Source organism: Lissotriton vulgaris, chromosome 3_1 (assembly GCF_964263255.1).
Source record: "Lissotriton vulgaris chromosome 3_1, aLisVul1.2, whole genome shotgun sequence".
Lineage (NCBI taxonomy): Eukaryota > Metazoa > Chordata > Amphibia > Caudata > Salamandridae > Lissotriton > Lissotriton vulgaris.
Genome location: NC_141689.1, coordinates 730,359,791 through 730,379,797, shown reverse-complemented (window position 1 = coordinate 730,379,797; position 20,007 = coordinate 730,359,791). Strand labels below are relative to the sequence as shown.

General features: G+C 44.6%; 1 protein-coding gene across 4 annotated transcripts in view; it reads left to right on the top strand.

Moving 5' to 3' along the window:
• TICAM2 (TIR domain containing adaptor molecule 2) overlaps window positions 1–20,007 on the top strand; it is a 118,752-nt gene that overhangs the window by 66,362 nt on the left and 32,383 nt on the right. For 3 of the 4 annotated variants that reach the window (XR_015309303.1, XR_015309304.1, XR_015309305.1), the window contains exon 2: window positions 8,665–8,728. The gene's annotated coding sequence lies outside the window, so the exon portion shown is untranslated. Of the gene's footprint in view, window positions 1–8,662; window positions 8,729–20,007 lie in introns of those variants that run through there. The other variant, XM_086961052.1, reaches the window with a different exon arrangement.

The following is a 20,007-nucleotide window of genomic DNA, read 5'->3' as shown; positions in this document are numbered from 1 at the left end:
GCAGACTCAACATACTCCTTAAGTCCTGTTTTTTTGGGGAGTCTAGAAATGCCTTAATCACTACATCCTTGATATTCCTTCCTCGTTTGAATGCAAATAGTGGTGGCTCATTGGTCTGTAGGTCAGTTGCAACTAGGTTCCAGTACTTTTTTATAGTTTTTTTAATATCCGCACTCTTAGTGTTGTATGTAGTTACACAAACTAAGTTCCTAGTGCCCTCAGTTTTGTCTTTTGGTTCCAGTAGTTGCTCCCGTGGTTGGTACCAGGCACGTTTTTTTGCTTTTCTGAGTAAGCTCGAAGGATATCCCCGTTTCCTTAGTCTTGATGTCAAATCTTCTGCTGCAAGGAAAAAATCATTTCTCCTGTGGCAATTTCTTCTTATTCTTAAATATTGCCCATAGGGCAAGTTGTCCCTTAGATTCCTGGGATGGTGGGATCCATACATCAACAGTGTATTTCTTTCCATCGGCTTACGGAAAAGATCAGTATACAATTGTCCATCCTCCACCTTGAATGTCAGATCTAGGAAGTCGATAGATTCTGAATCATAGACCATGGTAAATTGGATGTCATTATCCCTGGTATTTAGCCAGGAATAAAATTCCTTCAATTCCATTTCTGTCCCTGACCATATCATAAGCACATCATCGATGTATCTTTTCCATACATCGATGTTGTGTAAGTAGGGGTTGTTCAGATCATACAGATGTTGTTCCTCGTATTGGTCCATAAAGATATTAGCCAGACTTGGGGCATAAGTAGCACCCATAGCCACCCCTTTGCACTGGTAATAGAATTGATTTTCGAATAAGAAGAAATTTTTCTTCATCGCTATCTCCAAGATATCAATCAGGAAATCGGTTGGTATCCAGTGCGGTCTTTCTCTTCTATCAAGCGTGGTTCTGATGATTTCAATTGCACTTGTCTGTGGGATTGACGTGTACAAGGATGACACATCAAGTGTCACCAGCATCTGTTTCTTGTCGTCAAATGGTTGGCCCTCTAGGAGTTGTATAATGTGCATGCTGTCACGTACATATGATTTGGTATGTGAGACCCATGGTTGTAAAAAATGGTCAATAAATTTGTTGAGGGGCTCCAAAATGGAGCCACAGCCCGATACTATGGGCCTACCGGGTGGTTTCTCCAGTCTCTTATGCACCTTGGGCAATGCATATATTGTTGGGATTCTGGGTTCACGCTGGTTGAGAAAGTCATGTTCATGTTGACTTAGAAAACCCTTATCCAATCCATTTTTGGTAACTGTTACAATCAGTGCTCTTATTTCAGGGGTTGTGTCTCCTCTTATCTTGCTGTAACTGTCCTGTACTTGAAGTTGTTGGTTAATTTCACAGACATAATCTTGCGTATTTTGTACCACAATTGCTCCCCCTTTATCCGCTGCTTTTATCACAATGGCATCATTGCATGACAGTTCATATAGTGCATCTTTCTCCTCCTTGCTCGTGTTATATTTTATATATCTACGTTCTTCCATTGTTTTCATGACTTCTTCTAATACTACTTTCTCAAAGGCCAATATTCTTTCGCTCATCATGAATGAGGCAGGTGTAAACGTTGAAATTGGTCTGAACATAGTTGCAGATCTTGTCGGCGAGGAGTCGTTTTTTGTGAAAAAGTATTTTAGTCTGATCTTTCTGAAAAACCTTTGTAGCTCCAGCCTTATTTGGAATGAGTCAGGTATGACCGTAGGAACAAATGATAGCCCCTTAGACAAAATAGTCCTTTCTACATCTGTTAGTGTATAATCAGATAAATTGATCACAGGATCCTGGTTTGATGTCAAGACAGGATCATGGCTCGGTGTAATGGCATTTGCTTGTTGATTATAGATCATTACTGCTAATTCTGGACAGTTCGAATCCAAAGTGGCTTCAACCGGTAGTGTGGGGTTCACCTGTTGTAACAGTGTTGGTTGAAGTGTCATAGCTCCCATATCAGACATTTCGTGTGGTGGTTCTATACTAGTGTCAGATATGCAATGGCCTCCACTATTGGTTGGTTTCTCTGAAGTGGGGTTTCTCTGTGATATCACCATCGATAGGTTTGTCTCCTTGTTGATATCTCCCCATGAGAGTCCGGTTGAAAGAACCTGACTCGGGATGTGCCTTGTGTTGGCCTCCCCCTCCCCCATCTTCTGGGGCGATCCCAATTCTGCTGTTTCCCCCCGCCTCTGTTGCCTCTGGAGGGGCCTTCCCCTAAAAAAGGGTTCTGTGCTTGATAATCTGAACTACTTGTGGAAGGTTGATTAGTGTCGGAGTCAGAACCACTTCCCACTGACGAGTTGGAGAAGGTATAAAACCTACGTGGCCCTTGTCTTCCCTTATTCGTGAAAAAGCCCTGACTATCCTGCTGATAATAATTGTCAGCCAGATAGGGGTATGTTACCTTTTTATCGTAACTTCTGACGTCCTTTGCTAGCTTGTCTAATTTTCTGCCAAGCGTGATTGTATTGAATTCAGCCAGTGCTTTCTCAGCGCGCTCCAACGCTTCCTTTGCGTTAGTGAGCGCTGAGTCACCCAATATCTCGGTCTTTAAATCCGCTATTTCTTGTATTAGCTTTTTCACATATTCAATAGCTGTCTCAACCCCAAGCACCATCCAGTGCCTGGAGCAATTATTGGCCACGTGACTGAAGCCTTCTCGGAACTTAGGGACGTCTATGAATATACCCGGCTCGTTACGAACCTGTAGGCCCTGCGGAATTATATTAGCTTCCAGATATTTGGTCAGAACATGACCATGAAGTCGTGATCTGATCAATTTTTTCTCAAGTCGCTCCAATCTTATAAGTTTTTCATTTAAGCCAGCATCCGCTGGCAATCTATCATTCCCTAATAGAAGGCTAGAGGTACCTTGATCCAGGATCAATTTTGCGATATATTCTTCAGTGTATGATAGTATTTCCTTATCAGACATATTAAGTTATAAGAAATGTTCAGAAAGACAATTTACATGAGTACAATACAAAACAACACAACATTAAATGAGAGTAATAAAACCCTCGCAGGTACGCACCTGCACTCTAATAAGAAAAAATCCTTATGGGGTAACCCAGTATCCCTCAGAACCTGGGCAATACAACAATAATTTCAACAATGGCTCCGTCGGGTATGAACACAATTGCTTTAAATCATGTATTTATCTTTCACTGAACTGTAAGCATAAAATTCCTACTTATTATGCTGTCTCTGTTAGACCATAGAAGTGCAAAAACCAAAAACCCAAACTCTGAAAAGGGTCAGTACCATATTTTAATTATTGAATTATTTTTCATTCATTGTTTTGTTTGTTCTTATCAACTGACACCTTTGAATATGCATTAAAACATTTTTTTACAAAATGCGGCGCAACAATTAAACTTTAGTGAACAAAGTGACATAATGTGAAATAAGTGTGACACAGTGACATGGTAACAAGTGATCTATATACACATGCGTGAGAAAATATTAAAGGGAAGGGAAAGAGTTAGAAAGGCCGATTCTTATTTTGCTGACACTCAAAACCAACAAACTATATTGAATAGATGTGGTATGTTGGAGATGGTTAGCTGGTCCTTTGTGAGAGTCTGTCGACGTTTCGACCCTTGGACACCTTATTTGCGGGTCTCTAGCGGGTCTTCTTCAGGACGGGGGCAGGTAGGAATAATTGCGCCTGTTGGTTCAATTAAAATTAAATTAAAAACCATCAGGTTTGGATTTTTGCACTAAATTTACAATTATCAGAAAGCTGGTAGTGAGGAAAAAGTTTTTACCAGATCTTCAAGAATCAAACATCCTGATGTTCTATTCGGTCTGGGGGTCTTCTTTTAAATTGATGAGTATCTGTGACCAAACATAGTAGTCAAAAATTTTTGCCGAATTAGGAATTAGGTGGAGTTCAATTTTTACCCTCCTGATGTAAAACACTCACCTATTTGGAAATAACCTATGGCATTTGTCCATGTATATTCCTATTTACTGGCGAATGTCTAGAATTATCAGGATCCCTTGTAATGTTTTCCAGAAATCTGTAATTAAACAATATATGTATCATAAATCTATTGTATTTCGTTTATTTTGGGGTTCAATAATTTATTCGTCACAACCTCATCACCTTTTCACTCACCATTAATATGAGAGTCAAGTGATGTCTCCGTTAGTTTAGGTTGAGCACCGATGCCTTGTTTCCTCTTATGTGGCTATCCATGCAAAATCTCAGTGTAATATGCGATCTACAAGTTAAAAATTAAAACAGTGGACAATCAGTGCCAAATACCTCGTGGGTTTAGAGAATTGTTATTCTAATGGGAAAACGACAAGTCTGAATTGTATCGTTTCCACTCACCCTACTGCTCAGCCAGGATGAGTGCTGGAATGTGTGAGGATGTCATGGAGTACTTGGGTGCTTGGTTATTTGTGGAGGTGTCAGTTGGTGGATGTAGGCTGAACAGCAGGGAGGCTGCTCCTGGTGGGGCTAGGAGTCCTAACTTTACTACTCCTAAACTGAGAAAAATCCTAACTTTAAGACTTTCGGTATTCACAGAAGGCATTTAGGAGTCCTAAAGTACTTTCACACCCTCCGCATGGTCCGCAAGATCTTCCGATGGATCCCGATCGAAACCAGGAAGACGGTCACCCAGGCCCTCGTCACCAGCCGGTTGGACTACGGAAACACCCTCTACGCCGGAACCACAGCCAAGCTACAGAAAAGACTACAACGAATCCAGAACGCCTCTGCCCGACTCATCCTGGACATCCCTCGGCGCAGCCACATCTCCAGCCACCTGAGGAACCTGCACTGGCTCCCCGTCAACAAGAGGATCACGTTCAGACTCCTCACCCACGCACACAAGTCTCTCCACAACCTGGGCCCCAAGTACCTCAACGACCGCCTGACCTTCCACACGCCCACCCGCCAGCTACGGTCCGCTAGCCTCGCCCTCGCCGCCGTACCACGCATCCGTAGAGCCACCGCCGGAGGCAGATCCTTCTCCTACCTAGCGGCCAAGACATGGAACTCCCTCCCCACCCACCTTAGGCTGACCCAGGACCACCTCGCCTTCAGGAGACAACTCAAGACCTGGCTATTCGAGCAGAAGCGGCCCCCTTCCCCCAAGCGCCTTGAGACCCTCCTGGGTGAGTAGCGCGCTATACAAGTGTTTTGATTGATTGATAGATTGAATCCTAACTTTACTACTACTAAACTGAGAAAGATCTTAACGTTAAGACTTTCTGCATTCACAGAAGGCATTTAGGAGTCCTAAAGTTTGTACTCCTAACTTCTGTGAATACCTAAGTGAGTAAGTGCCTTCTGTGAATACCTAAATGAGTAGGTGCCTTCTGTGAATACCAAAATGGTAGTAAGTTTAGGATTTTGTTTTAAGTTAGTTCTGTGAATCGGGCCCCTTGTCTTTTACTTTGGTTAAGGAGATACCTACCTCCTCAAATGCAGCATTAACTAAGGCAAAACCTAGCTTACTCATAGAGGTTACCCAACACTGGAGTAACCCCACCATGAGCAGTAGGGACAAAAGGCCATACTTTACTTCCTGGCATTGGGGTCTGACCTTCATGTTAAGGATATTGTTGTCAAAAAGGCATAAACCCAGCTGAGGCTACTGACAAATGCCAGTGCAGAGAACAACACATCCTTAGCTCTCCACTGACATGTGGATGTGCTATCTTAGGGGATGCATTTGGTTCTTGGAGCCTTTCTGCTTTTTCAGAGTGGGAGGCTACCACCTCATATGGCTGAACCCTCCCTCCTCCCTTCCTTATGTCAGTTTAAGGGTGACACCCTGTTGCTGAACAGTTGCCTGACTGTTCAGGACTTCTTGGGGAACAGGAGAAGCCTTGCCAGTGCCAACTTTGGGGTTCTCCCTTACTATTCTAGACTTCCCTTGGCTCTCTTGGTCTCTGACTGAGAGTTGCCTTCCTTTCCTACCTGTCTTATTTTTTTATCTTTCTTCTCCTAACTGTAGAGACACGACCTCCACGTTCAGGGGGAGGAGGGGAAGTAGTGCCATGACCAGCTGCCCCCTCTGGGCTCAGAACAACCTCTGGGAGGTCATTGACTAGGAGATAATCTAGGGGAAGGTCAATACTGACTAGCACCCTATGCCAGCTAAGGGTACTCCCTATCTCTATGCTTACTAAGCCCTAAGGTCTGTTAGTGACCTCCCCTGGGGTAGCCTTTACTCTCCTTACCCCTCCTGGCAAATATTAGTCTGGGTACATCAACCTGTCCACCACTATGGTGTGACTGGCACATGTGTCCCTCAGGGCAATGCTTGGGATCCAATTCACCTTGATGGGGTGGATGTGCTTACCGCCACTCTTACGAATCACCAACTCACTGTCTAGCTCATTTTCCCATTTAAAAGCTACTAGAATATATCCTCATAGGAGGAATCCTTGTTAAAGGCTACACTGGCTAAACTAGTAGTAACCTTTTTCGTGGGACAGGCTGCTTCCCCGCTGTAGTGCCCTGTTTGCTGACAGTCAAAGCTAGGTCTACTGTCCAAGTGTTTTTTAAGCCCTGACGCCCAACTACTCTGCTTGCTAGAAGTGGGATGGATCTTGTACTCCTCTTTCTTAGGGCTTTTGAGTTTCTGAGGGAACCTCTTTGGTGGGGTTACCACCTCCCTCCTTTTCCTTCTGTGGGCCTAACCCCCCCCCCTTTCTGGGTTCCCCCAACCTGTCTTTCCTTGGGTACTCTTGTTCTAACCCACTCATCAGCACTCTTGCCCAACTCTCTAGGGCTAGAAAGCTTTGAATCTACCAGATGCATGTGTAACTTCTTTGAGGTTTGTAAGAATGTGCTCTTTAACCCCTAAATTGTAGAGCCCCCTCATAGGTATGAACCTTATTACCCTTAATCTACCCATCCAGTGACTTCACAGACTAGCGCCCGACCACAATCGCTGTGGGATGAAGACCAGCCAACAGGTAGTCCTCGGCTCCACCCGCCATATTACGATCCGACCGTCATCAGGTCGGTCAAAAACATGCCATTTCCAATTGCAGCTTGTGCTGCCACCCAGAAAAGGGCTGAAGCACAAGCTGCACTTGGAAAAGGCATGTTTTTAAACATCCATGCACCGTGTGATAGGCACTATGGCACACAGTGCATGGATATGTACATAGGATCTGTGCACACGTTCATTCGGTTAACAGTGTAAATACTGTACGTAATTTGCAAAATGACACAATAACAGGTGTTACTAGATGTATTTCTCTGGTTAGATTTATTTCAGTTGCCCAGCCAAAACGTGTTTCGTCAGGGTGTAACCCAAGTCTTCTTCAGGGCTATTGGAAAGCAACCTACACGTTGGTATAAACTCTCCGCCGGTTGTAATGCTGTCCCGGCTGTGGGTAATGTGTAAGGACTGTAGCCAGACTGAACTGTGTCCCAAAAGGTAAGAACCAGCAATAAGGAGCACAATTTAGTCTCCAACTTTAGATCTCCAGACAGCCTGTCCGCTGCCGTCTTTCTGTGTCTCATTTGCCGCGGAAGTGAATAACCCCATACATATTTACACAGTGCATGGATGTTTGGGGGAGCACCACATGTGCCCATCTGGCCACATAGCCAAGCTCCCTTTCCAGATGCCTGTTCATGACAGTAGGACCTCCATGATCTGACAGTCGGAATGAAATATCCTAATCCCTAAGGCGGTGCCTACGCAGTCACTAGCCCCACTGTAGAGAGTAGGAATTCAACCTCTGTCTCAGAGGGATCTTTGATCCTGTCCGAGGTGGCGGTTGTACCCCCCACCTCTGCAGTCCGACCAGCGGCATTGTATTGCAGTGGTCGGACTGATACCTTAGGTGGCGGGCAGACCACCACAGATGGCCTCTCAGTGGCGGTCTTCCCGAAATCGTAATGAGGGCCTTAGTGTAAAGCATTTAAACAGCACCTAACAACAAAATAAGAAAGTCACACAACAAGAAAGAAATACACCAATTCATAAAAATAGTGCATACTTTTATGAATTTTTAGAGTCCTAAATTGAATCTTAAAACATTAAATGACTTTTAATTTAACCACAAACAAACATTGGTCAACAAAAACTTTGCAAACTTTCGAAAAGTTCGAAATAGTTAGATTGGCAACTCCAACCTGACTTGGGAGACCAAATCCAACAGTGCGGAAGTCTAGTGGACACTTACCTGGCCACCAGATCCTTTTTCAGTGCAGTTCAAGCCTTTAGAATCCAACCGCCATAGACAACAATGGAGTGGTCCTGATGCTTAGGATGCAGGAGGAAACAATGCTCCTGGGGCTGTGTGGTCGACAGGGGTGAGTTGCAGGTGATTCTTCGGTCCATCGATGAGGTAGGGCAACTATGATCACTGCGCTCAGGGTCCCACAATGGCCTCTTTGCAACAATGGAAGGCCAGCTGCGGCTGGGCTACTGTCTTCGCAAAGGCAGTCATAGTAAATATACTTGGTGGGGGCTAGTGTCCCTCTGGAGCGACCAATCCAGAATCCAACAGCATTCCCAGTGTCACCTATTGAGGTACTGTGGTCTATATATGTAGCATGTAATAGGACATACACAACTTCAGTCAATCTGTTATAGTGGGTGCTTTTATTTGTAATTTTAAGGCACAGATGATGATATATTTTGTCCCTTTTCTTCCTTTTCCCTTTGATTAGGACTGAGATCACATGGAACCACTGTGAAGAAAACACCCCGTGGATGAGGAGGAAAGAGCCACAAGTAGGTTTCTCTCCTAAGGTATTGGGTTGGGTGTGAAGTAAGACACCAGTTTCGAGGCAGTAAGTAGTCTGTTGGACAGAGCCTGTTTGAGGACACTTGACTAGAAAGAGTGGTAACTTATCAAAAGTTGCTTAACTTTAATACTACATTAATTTTGATTTGGAAATCATGTTGGATTTAAAAGTACACTTAATTTGCTAAATTAAAGTACCCAGTTAGGGAGTCCCAATCAGATGTTAGCCAGGATGTGGTGCCAGCCTGTAACCCTGTATTACCCAAGGGGGCTACTAACTTTTTTTATCATCAAAACGACAAACTGAGGGGTTTATAAAGCATACATGTACCATTTTATAATATACAACTCCCTGCCTTACGACTTTATAGGCCTTCATAAGGGAAGTCTTACATATATCATTAAGAGAGTTGTGGCATTGCAAATAATGGTAATGGCAAAGTCGAACTGGCAGTGTGAAAACTACCTTTCCAGTCTGCATTGGCAGGCTGGGAGCCATTTTGTACTTTGTCACACACAGGTGGCACAAACAGTGCTTCAGCCCTGGGTGGACACTCTGCCTTACATGCCCTTGGTACCCTGGGTACCATGTACAAGGGACTTATAAATCATTTACTAGGTTGCAAATTGGGTATAACCAATTTGACATACACTTTTACGTGGGTAAGAACACTGGCACTAGGGTCTGATTAGCAGACCTCAGTGCACTCTCAGAGTCAACAAACCAGCAGCTAATAGTCAAAATGGGGCAAAAAGTGGGAGGGAAACCTGCAAAAAGCTTGTTTCCTTACACCACACAAGAGTTTGTTTCTTATTGGAGCATTTGTAGCATGTTAGCGAGAGGCTGCATTGGGAGTGTTTGGAACACAAACAGTATACATGGGAGGGCTGTCATTTTAAAGGCAGCAATAGGACCCAACCACAAAAATCACAGAATCTCATGTCATTTTGGACTTGTTTTAGCAGTTCCCGATAATCTTAAATGTGCCTTGTATGGTACTGGCTATTTGAATCCCTAGGTAAGCTGTGTGGTTGGTGACCCATGTGATTGGGTAGAGGAAGTGCAGTGCCAATTGCTGGTGAGCAATGGTTGTAAGAATAAGTATCTCTGACATCTGTAACCTCTGTAAATTCAGTTGAAATCCGGAAATCTCACCAAATGACTGCATTTTGTTCACCACTGCTGGTAAGGAGCATAAAGGCTTGATCAGAGTGAGGATCACTTTATCTCCATATATGCAAATCTTGTGCACCTCTCTCCCAAATAAGATGCCCTTATAGTATTATGCGTTCGGCACTAGGGGCTCCATATACAAGGCAAATCATAGTAGTAAGAGGGCATCCCTGATGCATCCCTCGCTGTATAGGGAAGGGGGCAGAAACATCACAGTTTACCCTTACTTGATCCTTTATAGAGGAATACCCACATTGAATCTATCTTAGGAACCTGGCTAAAAATTCACTATGGTCTCCATAAGATAGGGCCAGTGAACCATGTTTTCCACGTCACTGGTTAGTAAGGGAGCACCAAGGTTAGCCCTATGGACCGTATCTATCAGGTGTAGGAGTCTTGTATTGTCTAAAAATCACCTTTCTAGAATGTAATCCGATTGGTCTGGGTCAGGCAGGTTCTGCGTGTAGGGGTTGAGTCGTGATGTCAGGATGCTTGTGCATTATATGGCATCAACATTTATGAGTGAGATGAGCCTGTATGTGCCTCATTGTGAGGGATCTTTACCTGGTTTTGGTATCACTGTGATTGTGGTGGTGAGCATTGTAAGTGTCAAAGGGCCCCTTTCTAAGAAGGAGTTATAATGGTTAGTGAAGATGAATGCCAGCATACGGCAAAATGCTTTGTAGAAATACCATGAATACCCATCCATTCCAGGGGCCTTATTAGGTCTTAGTCTAGCTACAGCTGATTAAACCTCTTTTGTGATCAGTGCTTCTTGTGATTCCACTTGAGTAGTAGTTAGCTTAGGTAAATTGTCTTGTGTAAGGTATGACTGTATACGGTCGTGTGGGAGAGTCCACGCAGAATAGTTATTTGTAAAATTCTCTGAATTCTGCTGCTATTGGGGAATAAGGCACTTTAGTCCGCACACGTTTACAAAGCATGCCATTAAAACACAGTTGTTACAACAACCACATTGTTACAACCCATACCTTTACAATGCAAGTCCGAACAGCAACTTGCTGTAGTGGGCGTTGGATGTTGGAATAGTATAATTTACTATTCCAACTTAAGTCTGTACAACAGTAGGGAAGGCGTTGGATTTTGAATCGAACAGCTTCTGTCCCCTAATGCAAGTTGTTGTTCCAACTTGGGTTGTACTGCTATGCGATGTAACAAAGCAGTTGTTGTAACGACCGTGTTGTAATGGCATGCGTTGTCTCACATGCATGGTAAACGATGTTTACCCTATGAGGTTGCTTCCTATAATTATGAGACCCTTTCTATTTTGTAGATGATTGATCCTATCCTTATTAATCTTCCCTTAGAGTTTTGGTGCTAGGAGCCTTCCCGCCGTAATTATTTTGCCTGATAGTATTGTGCTTCATCCTGATCAATGCGTATTCTGCTCTGCCTTGATCTAGAAGTCTGAAATGAGCTTGGGCTGTCATTAGAGGGCACAAGATCCTAAATGCACAGTTATGCTTATGTATCTGTTCTAATTCTTTGACTGCAAGCTCGTACTTTGAACTCTTGTCCCTCCCTTCCTAATTTTCATAGGCCCTTGGGCCAAGGATATATTCAGGAGGGCAAGGATAGTTTCTGGGAATGCCGTAAAAATAGATTTTTGTATATGGGTGATCATACATCCTTGGGGGAGCCTGAGTTTACTTTTTTCAGGAGGTCAGAGAGATGTTCTTTGTTTAGGCAAGGGAAGTTGCCCAAAAAATTGGAGTTGGTGGTACCTAATAGTTTTTCCACATCCCTGTGGCTGGAATCTATAGATTCTTGGATTTTCTTAATTTCATCTACAAAAAAAGAGTTTACTTCCTTACATAATTTCTGTGCAGCAATGATGGGAGGGGTGGGGGGGGGGGAGTCACACGATCAGGGTTAGATAGCTCCCTTACAGTATTAAACATATCTTTTGTCTTGTTATTTTACTTTAGTACTTTATTAGTAAACAATGATTTTTTGCCTCCAGGGTGTTTTTTTAATATAAACAACAAATATTAAGGTGGAGAGAGAGAGGAAAAATACTGAGGCCAGTTAACTTTCCTGCTAAGTATGTATATGTCAAGGAGAACTAGCTATAAGGAAAGTGCTCCTAGTGTATGGTTGTACAGGGGAAACACATTTGTGTTTTTAGAAGACCCTCGCTCAGTGAGGGTCTTCTAAAAACACAAATGCCTTTGGCGCGCCAACAGCACGTCCACGCTGAGGGTATCGTAGTAAAATAACTGTTTTTTTTTTTTAGAAAAGACTAACAGCCCGGTGTTTCCAAATGTCCGTGCTGCGGGCATGCAATAGACTCTGGCCCCCTCCCACGCTGATTAGCTGAGGTTCTGCTGCCCAATACCAATACGAGCTATTGCTTAGTGGCTGCATGGCAGGAGAGCAGGAAGAATAGGTAACCAGGTAACAAGCATTCAAATTCAATTATCACATTTGTTTAAAATGCGGCTGAACTAAATAAACTTCAACCTTCAGGGATGCTATCATCTGAAGTCCTTTGAAGTTCTAGCAAGGCTACATCTCTGAACTTCTAGAAAGGCTATGTCTATGGAGATTGGGACATGATCAAACATTGCTATGGAGTGTAGTTCCATGGTCATTTTACCCTCAAGTAGTGTTGGTCTCCAAGAAGTGATCAAGTCATATGAGATGCCGAATAATTAGTCTAATCAGAACTGGTGGGCTGGAGCTTCCTCCAAATATCTTTCATACCAACTTCTCGCATCCATCCCAGTCCCATTGCTGTAAGAGCAACCAATGGACTATATCTCTGGCCTGACTTGTCTTGCTCATTATTCATTATGATGTTGTAGTCCCCCCAATTAATATGTTTCAATTCGATATCTAAAGTATATCTGCTGCTGCTCGGGTCAGAAAAGGTTCTTGACCTATATTAGGGACACACATGGTAGCCACTGTGAAGCCCTCACCCTTATCCTAAGCTTGAAAGCTAAGACCTTCCCTCAAATCTTACACACAGTGTCTCCCACTTCACTAGCAAATCTGGAAGAAATCAGTATGCATACCACCTCTTTTTTTATGGAGCCCCTGGATAAGTATTGCATGTTAAACCATTCGGATCAGAAACTGTGCCAATCTTTGGCTATCAGAAGTGTCTCCTGAATCAAGCATATGTTACATTTGAGCTTGCGAAGTATGGACAACACTGCTATGCACTTCTCTGGGTTGTTTAATGCCCTAGCATTAAAACTGACTATTTTAACATGTCCCATGCATAATTGTGACCTTCAGCTGTATAGGCTGACAAGAAGTGACCTCAAATATTATCACAGGTGAATTGGGCTCTGTATACCGGTGCATCCACAGTGTGTAGTGTCTCAATATGTATTCCAGTGATTCAAATTGTCCCCAATCCATCAAATTGGTCAAACATTCAAACAACTAAAAAGAACTCAGGACCTTATTACGAGTTTGCTCTGTGGGCTGCCGTACCGGTAGTACGACAGTGGTGAGCTCGGCAGTCCAACTGTTGTATTATGAGTTGTGGGGATTGCCTTTGCGAAGACGACTGACAAACTGCTGACACCTCCAGCGAACTCCGAGCTTGGTGGCCGCGAGGGGGCCTGCAAGGTTGTGGGAGATTCGGACCGCCATTAAAACCGGCCACCGAATTACGAGTTGCTTTACATTCAGTGTGACTGTGGTGGTCCAACCACCACATCTGACATGGCGTAAAGGGACGGATATAAGGCCAAAACTCATCTCTACACGTCTTCTTGCATTATGGAGCCCATCGGACATATCCTGCCACTGCACTACCTCCTTGACCATGTTCAAACCCCAGTCCGTTGTGGACAAAATTGGCGATAAGTCATACAACTACCTGTTGCCATTGACTCCTCTGCAAAACAATGCCCCACCATGGACCAGGCTAGAGAGTTGGGGTCCCTAGGTAATTTACACATATACAGGGACTCTGTCTGGGATTGTTTCTTAACAATCATCAAAAATACAGAGACCAAAACATTGGTACTGCACAGCCACACTGTACACAAATGGACATGTTTGCAGATTATATATAGTGAATTGTGCTTTAATTTGTGTTCCACAACACCATCTCCTCATCAATATCACACCTATAAATCTCTGACACACATCATTTGCCTTTTCTCGCTTGTCTCCCATGTTACTACTTATCTTTACTAGTCATGCAGGTTACCATTTCTCAGGTGTTGCTAAAGTGTCATTAAAGTGACTACAACTACCATGAAGCCTTATCATTTCAACTCCAACCAAGATACTAGGCCATTTTCACTTGTCTCCCATGTTACTACTGATCTTCACTCATCATGCAGGTTACCATTTGTCAAGTGCTGCTAAAGTGAAATTTAAGTGACTACAACTACCATGAGGCCTTGTCACTCCAACTCTAACGAAGATGCCACACTCCCTTTCCCCCTTCTCACTTGTCTGCCATGTCACTCTTGATCTTCACTTGCCATGCAGGTTACCATTTCTCAAGTGTTGCTAAAGTGACATTGAAGTTACTACAACTACCATGAGGCCTTGTCACTGCAACGCTAACCAAGAAGCTATAGTGAATGTGACACACTCACATGACACGCATCCCAAGTCGTGTTCTGATGTCAAAAATAACATCTATGTCGATGTGTCAGTAAAGTCAAACGCACTTTCTCTGCTACAACTCAGTATTGGGCTCTCAAACATCATCCACGAGAAAAGGAAATGCCAGTTAATGAGATTACATAGAATCAGCGTGAGAACTATTCTAAAGGTACAATGGAAACACTCTCTGTTATGATAGCTATGCCTTTATGAGGGGGAACCCTGAAAGGTTGGGGCACCGGGGTACAGTACATTTTTTCCATGTCTGACAGACTCCATATGCACTGGACCTGGGAACTGAAGCATAGCAGGGACAACCAATAGCAGAAACAAGTGCAATGTATCTGTAGGCAATGGGTAAGAGCAACTTATGAAAGCATACATAGAACTAACAGCTTGTGGCACACATCTGGATGAAGTAGCTGTAAGTTACGCACTGCAAAATGGACACGTCCATGCAGAACTTGACAAAGAAATGACAAGTTGACACCCTCCATGTGTGGATACACTAGTATCTAACTTTATCACATGCAACAAATATCTAGCCTACATCATAGGGAGAAGGGCAACCTAAATGATGTTGACAGTGGCCAGGCCAAGCAGAAATATTTACCACATGACATGCCACCCAATCCAATGCCTGCCCCATGTATACATCTGTCCAACTTTTCATCTTGTCCTGTGTAACTCCAGCACTGGCTCTGAGGCCACGTCATACAAAAACACTTTAGCTGGATCAGAAATCAGGGATGAAACAAACATAAAAGCACTCATCCATCACTAACTTTACTATTACATCAAATACTTATGAAAGTAATGGCAGGACTATTGTCTTCCAAACTGTGAAAGTTTTTATTGAATGGATGAAACAATTAACCAAATCTAACAAAGGCCAATGGCCAGTCCTTATCTAGAAACCTGTGCCACTGCACAATGCTGTCCTGCTGTGGCAACACACTTGCCTTTTCTGCCACTGCCAGGGAACCTCTTCACAAAGGGGCACCCATTGAGCTTAGCAAGCACCTCGAAGATGGTATTTGGAGGGTAGGGGGGGGGTGGAGGTTTAGGAAGAGGGGGGTTGTTCTTGGGAGGAGGATTCTTGGGTTTTGGCTATTTGGGCTGGGTTTTGGTTTAGGAGTTTTTTTTGTTTTTTGGGCTGGGGTCAGGGGTGGGGGGAGACTGTTTTCCAGGGGTGGAGTGGGAAGTGGAAGGGATGAGTTTGGATGTGGGAAGGAATTTTGGAACTTTGGTGGGGTAGGTGTCACAAGGTTTTAAGGGCAAGGGTGAACAACAGATCTTCACAGGGAAACGGGTAAGGTGCTCGGGTTGGGAGGAAGAGGGTGTGGAATTGTGAGGTGGTTCTGCTGTCTGGGACCGCTTTGACCAGCTGTGTCACCACTGATGTTGGCCTCTTCTTCTCCGCTTGCCCTGAAAGTATCTGAAATGACATGTAACATGGATTTATTGCAACCACCTTTCCACAACTGACCATCACAAATCCGCTGAAAACATTGAAGAAGTTCACATACCACACCACTTTCATGGTCCACTGTATGTCTTCTAATTTAGCATGAGCACATGCATGCATGCTACATGAACTGCAAACAGTTGGGTTCACTCATGTCATAACCCCAGACAGGCCCAACTTCATTGATGGAATTGTCTACATTCCATCCTTATGTTCATATTAGCATGGCTGATCACCTTCTATACTTTGGCCCCTGTTGTATACCATTGTAAGGAGATGTAACCAAGTAAGAGGGATCCTGTATGCCCACATATGCTGTTTTTATGCCAACTTGTTTTTTGTATTTGCAAAATGTAAACTGAAAAAAAGTTTACAAAAAAAAGTAAGATGGATCCTATATGAGATGTACACAATGCTCAACAAAGCCCAGATTCAAACAAATCTAATGAGTACTCTTAACACATCATGATTACATGAAGGTTAAAACATAGCTGTTCCCTTAAACTAATGTGCATGATATCTTCCTGTCTTGTTTCATACTAGTGCTGAGATGCCTGCGGATAGCCATGCGCTCTATAAATCCCTAAACCTAAACCTAAGTTGAACACAAGGGGATGATGGATAGAGCGATTAAACTTTTCAGACACTCACCCCCAGTCACAGATCTAGGTTGAATCCATCATCGTTCTGTAGCTTACTTCATCACCCCAGTTCAGACCCAGACATGTGCAAATCAGTCTTGACACTGTGCCTCATGGGAACACTCCAGCTCGAACTGCCAATCCAAGTCCTCCCTGCACCGGAAACAAGCATCCTGGGACCGGTTTCAGAGTAAAACCCCACATCAGCCTGGCTATCTTGAATACAGTGGCAATGTGAGCAAGGGACCCAAGTCTGGGCATACCCTGACATCTTAGGGCAAACAAAGCAAACACAAGGAGATGGTGGATGGAGAGCTGAAACTTTTCGGACACTCACCCCCAGTTACAGATCCGGGTTGAATCCATCATCGTTCTTTAGCTAACTTTGCCACCCTAGTTCAGGTCCAGCTATATGCAAATCAGTGTTGACCCTGCGCCTCATGGGAAAATTCCAACCCGAATGCCAAGCCAGGTCTTCCCTGGACTGGAAACAAGCATCCTGGGACCGATTTCGAGGTAACACCCCTCATCAGCCAGGCTAGTTTAAATCCAGTGGCAAAGTGAGCAAGGGACCCACGTCTGGGCATACCCTGCCATCTTAGGGCAAACAAAGCAAACAGAAGGAAAGGATGGCCGCTCAGGTTTTTTTATTTTTTATATATATATACATCCAAACCAGCTTGAGGTACCGATGGGGTTCAGTTCATTCCAGACCAGATATCAATGGATGTTTTTTGTTTTCCTTTCACGGATATGGGTGACTTCTAGAAGGGGGGTGTCACTAGAAACAGGCGAGAGAGTGATACTGAATGGTGTGGAAACCCTCTATAAGTGGTTAGAAGTACTCAGTTCTAGTCCTGCGAAAATTTAGTTATCTCCTGGTTCCCCTCAAACAAAGATAAAAAGAGGAAGAGGGTACAATTATAGGAGCCTTTCATCAGGTAGAGTCTCATCCTTCACTACTTTTTTTTGTGCCATTATTTCTACACACACTTAGGATTCCCGCTATCACCTGGGTGCAGTGAAGGTGTCTATCATTACCCTTCTTGAAAAATCCTATATACTTACTGCCACTTTTTCTTCTTTTGCCTTTGAGCCTCAAAGGGACCCCCTCCAGGACGAAATAGATGATCTGGAAGGAGAAAGAATAGGGAAGAAGTTACAGGGGACCACTCTGACCGAATATACCAACCTATACTTAAACTGCAAATATAAACACAGCAATATTAAGAAACACATACAGCATCCTTGCTTCCTTTTCAGCCCATCCCTCCAAAACTCCACTAACATCCAATTCTCATTTGAAGTTAACAAAAAAGGATAGCACTTGGCTACATCCCTGTCACAGAGATAGTTAACCGCTATAACATACTAATATAATGCCCTTACTATCAACAGAATGAAGAAAATCTTACTCCCCTAATGGACTGTTTTGAAGATACATGAGGTGGCAGACTGCATCGGTCAGGACACAGAAACCAAGCCAAAATCCAGATACAATGATAGAATGTCTACAACAGCAACCTGGCTCAGGAAGTCAAAACAAACAACGCAGTGTAAGGGTGGCAAAATGCCTTCTAATCTATACAAGGCAAAACGCAACCTACATTATACAATTTTTTTTTGATAATCAATTTTATTGACATTTTTAAGAACAATCGAATTCATTGGTAGCAAATCAAGCATCACAGTTAAAACACATCTCCTCATAGGCAATCGACAAAGGTAAAGGTGGCCCCCCCTGAGTGGGTGTGGTAATCCCCAGACAATGCAACTTTACAATAAAACGTGGGTCTTCACACTGGTAATAAACTGAACCATTTGCCCCACACTTTACAGAATAGTTCAGTGCAACCCCGTGCCTCGAAGAGTGACTCCTCCTGTACACCACACCAATCCACACCCCTGCTCCATTTCCGCACAGTTGGTGCCGCCGCCTGAGACCAGAGCGCAGCTATGTATCTTTTCGCCATCGCCACAGCTGTCCCCAGGAAACGCTTGTCTGCCCTGGAGCCATCCAGGCCATCAAACACCCCCAACAGCAAGCGCCTCGGATCATGGGGAACCTCCCACCCCAGGGCCTGCGTGAGCTCGAGTTCCACCCCCTTCCAGAACGGCGACATTGCCACACCATGTGGTAGAAATCTGCTGGAGTAGAAGCGCAGCGCGCACATGCCTGGGAGAATCTCATGCCAGCTCGGAAGAGATGTGCCGGGGTGAGGTACGCCGCATGGAGGTAGTAAAGTTGGACCAGGCGTAACCTAGAGGATGTAGTCAGGGTTTTAGGTGCCATAAGGGCATCCCGCCAGTCCGCCTCTACTAGAGGACTCACCCACCCCTCCCAAAGTCAGTCCAGGGATGCAGGACAGTTGTTTACCAGTGACCGGTATATTCGGGACACCCCCCCTCCCCAGGTTTCCCATCATCACCTGAGCCTCCAGGGGGCTGAATTCTGTGAGAGAGGTGGTGGCTGGAATTTGTGCGCAGAGAGCATGTCGGAGTTGTAGGTATTTATAGAATTGAGAATGAAGAAGGGCCTGACATTGTTGTAGGTCAGCAAAGGATCGAATGTGGTCTCCCACCCACACATCTCCAAGCAGCGAAACCCCCACAAGATCCCAGCTGCGGAACCCCCCCAAGGACGAAACCTCCCTCAGCCAAGCCCCATTCCACAACAGCGTCTGTCTAGTGAGCTTCCGGTCCCATCACACATGACGGAGGGCTGTACGCCAGGCTACGAGCACCGTCCTAGTGACTTGGGGGCAGGGCCCGTGGCACTGGGCAGCCGTATAAGAACCCCTGGATCTGTGCGAAGTCCATTGTTCTGAACTCGACTGGGTAAACTGGGTCTGACTAGCCACCCGCAAACCAATCGCGGATCACAATGAGTCTCGTGGCCAAGTAGTAGAGGTGGAAATTAGTAACCCCCATACCTCCGTCAAAGGGAGGAATACGACAGTGTGCCAGGGACATTCGCGACCGCCCACCCCTCCACAGAAACCGGGTGAGTGCGCCGTACAGTTCCCGGAACCAGCTACCTGGGAGGTGGATAGTGATATTCTGCAAAATGTAAAGAAAGCGGGGGAGGAACATCATTTTAAAAAGCGCACTCCTACCCAGTGGGTTGAGGGGGAGGGACTGCCAGTTCTTGAGGTCTGCCTTCATCCGAGCGACCAGGGGTGCGACATTCAGGGCCCATTCAAGCTCAGGCAGGAAGGTGACCCACAGGCCCAGGTATTAGAATGATTGCCTCCGGAGGGGAATCACCGCCTGCCAATCAAAACACGCCCGAGATGGGTGCAGAGGAACCAAGGTTGATTTTGCTGGGTTAAGTCGGAGCCCCGAGACCCGCTCAAACGCAGAGAGAGCCTCCAGGCATCT